General features: G+C 38.0%; 1 protein-coding gene across 1 annotated transcript in view; it reads left to right on the plus strand.

Annotated features, from left to right (window-relative positions):
* fer1l6 (fer-1 like family member 6) overlaps nt 1–2,828 on the plus strand; it is a 65,549-nt gene that overhangs the window by 61,028 nt on the left and 1,693 nt on the right. The gene's annotated exons all lie outside the window — the stretch shown is intronic.

The raw sequence follows: 2,828 nt of genomic DNA on the forward strand, positions 1-2,828 counted from the left end.
TCAACGACCACAACTGGAGCCTCCTCTACTACAACTGCTGGATCAACGACCACAACTGGAGCCTCCTCTACAACAACTGCTGGCTCAACGACCACCACAGGAGCCTCCTCTACTACAACTGCTGGCTCAACAACCACAACTGGAGCCTCCTCTACCACAACTGCTGGATCAACGACCACAACTGGAGCCTCCTCTACTACAACTGCTGGATCAACGACCACCACGGGTGCCAGCTCAACGACCACCAACTGAGCCTCCTCCACAATGGGCGCCGGCTGAACAACTACCACTGTCTGACACCCCCCCCCCTTTAAAAATGAGAGAGGATTGTTAATGTGCAGCTGCAGAATGGAAGACAAGTAATGCCCTAATGTGTGTATTTAAAAAAATAAATAAATAAATAAATTTACTGAATGCATATTAAAGTTATATTTCTATTATTTGAAATTGATTTCTTGTATCCATAAATCTGTTACATTTCTGCTTTGCAATATACACTTAAACAATGTCTTTTAAGAAGTTTTTAGCTCAGTCAGCTGCCTTTGCCAGAAACTTGATTGCTACCAGAGTTCTGTTTTGGATATTTGATCACTCCTCTTTGCACCATCTTGAAGTACAATTTCCACTGGTAGAAAAATAGGCACCAAAACAATATTTTTAGTCTTAGGCTTGGATTCTGTACCATTTTTATCTTCCAAACCACCTCGTAATTGTAGCCAAATAACTCTGTTGCATCATACTGCAAAACCTACCTCCAGAGGGTTTGTTTTTCTTTCATTTGTCAATTCGTTCTTTAACCATTGAACCTATTAAGGGTCATGAGGGTCCATGGGTTATTTAAAAACGGCGGGTTGAGCCCTTCTCAGGCAAGCTCAGGTGTTTAGTGTTGCTGTAGCTCACAAGAACAGTGCATCACGGCACTTTTTTTCTGAGTGAGGATTAGAATATATACAGTTAACATAAGCAGGTTGAAATTAAAATAAATGCTTGAAGATCCACTCATTACTAAAAGTGTCATAAAAACTAAAGTAATGGTCAAAGTTGTTATATGGGAAATTTAAGGTGTGTTGATTGATTCACGTCAGCTCACACATTGAGTAACAGTACAAATTAATGTTCCACCTAAAAGTCACCGGCAGTCGGCCCAGTGAATGAAGTTATTTTTTCTCAGACTCCAGCTGCTGTGAGAGGCAGCAAAACATCCTTTCATTTTATAGTTACAGTTTACTAATAAAACTCTCCACAGTATGAACAGTGGTTACATGAGCCTCAAAACCAGCCACAACTCAGCCCTGAGCAGAGTGACCGTCCTCTGACCAATCAGACTGCAGTGTTCACAGCTCCACCTTTTAGTACCAGATCTGTGTGCTAGGTACCCCAACAGAGGGGGGACCAAACATGGGGACGATACGGAACGGTTCTATTGGTACCATCCACAACTTTTCACAGTGTAAATGGGAAAACCGCAACCGAACTGAACCGTACTGCTCGGTGGAAACAGGGCTTTACTGATGTTTGTAAATCTACTGTGCACTCTCTCAAATCTGAGCTCACTGGACTTTTCCCATTGTGATGTTTGTAGCTCAATCTGATATGTGCAATAAAGCAAGCTCTACAGTATTTACACAGACACATAAGTCACCTTGCTGAATCATAACCACTGACAGAAAGATAAGAGACGATCTCACTAAGTTAAATTACATATTAGAACTTTCCGTGCCACCAATATTTATGATATACAGTGCTGTTAGATGTATGCATTATTGACCTGTCAGATTTTCACATATTTTCAGAGGAGGTTCTTGTGTACATTCCCAATAATCAGGTCACAGCAGTTGCAGAAATAAATGCTTTGTTAACAACTCAGAACACTTGACTCATATAGATATTTTATTTTTTATTATATTATTTAATGTCGGTCATTGGTGCTTTTTGTATTTATTTATATGTTAGTTGTGTACATAAGAGTTTTGTCTATTTATGTGACAGTACAGGGGAAATATGCAAAAGGAAAAACAAACTCAAATTCCTTGTTTGTCTGTACATATACGTAGCTCAATAAATTTTGATTCTGCTCCCAGGACTGGCCGATTCTTGATACCCTGTGACTTAATACTGAACATGAGAAAACTTTCACGTCCACTGCATTAAATTATGAATGAACTTAAAAATGCATTAAAACTTGATGGATGAGACTACCTAAATAAAGTTATGATAATAATAACAAATATAAAACCACATATTGGGTCACACTTGAGCAACAGGGTATTTTAAATAATACTTTATTGTACATTGATTTGAATATTTTGGCAATCAATCATGCTTTACAGTAAAGTTAGAACCTTACCCTACATAGATAGATAACAACCATAAATGAATAACTAGTAAAGGCGTATTTATGTGCTAATATATTTATTCATTTATGTATCCATGCATGCGCAACCTGAGATCCTCAGGCGGGAACCTGTCGCCTGTTCCCACCTCTTTAGAGAATAAAGGGCACGAGCGTTTGCTGTTCGGGCCTATCGGGTGTGGAATGACCTGCCTGAGGAACTCCTGCTCCTGCTGATCAGTATCTCATTTTAAATCACCTTTGAAGACTTATATTTACTAAAAGGCTTTTCTATAATTTCGCTTTCAAGAATAAAATATAATTTTGAAAAAGGTAACATTTTATAATAACATTTTTTTAATTTATAGTTTGTACCCTACTCCTGACATTGCACTTAAATCTTGCACTGCTCTTATTTAGTCTTAAATTCACCCATTGCTTTTAAATTTGGTGTGTTTTGTAATAACAGTTTTTCTAATTATCCATTTTTCATATA

Source organism: Epinephelus moara, chromosome 7 (assembly GCF_006386435.1).
Source record: "Epinephelus moara isolate mb chromosome 7, YSFRI_EMoa_1.0, whole genome shotgun sequence".
Classification (NCBI taxonomy): Eukaryota; Metazoa; Chordata; class Actinopteri; order Perciformes; family Serranidae; genus Epinephelus; species Epinephelus moara.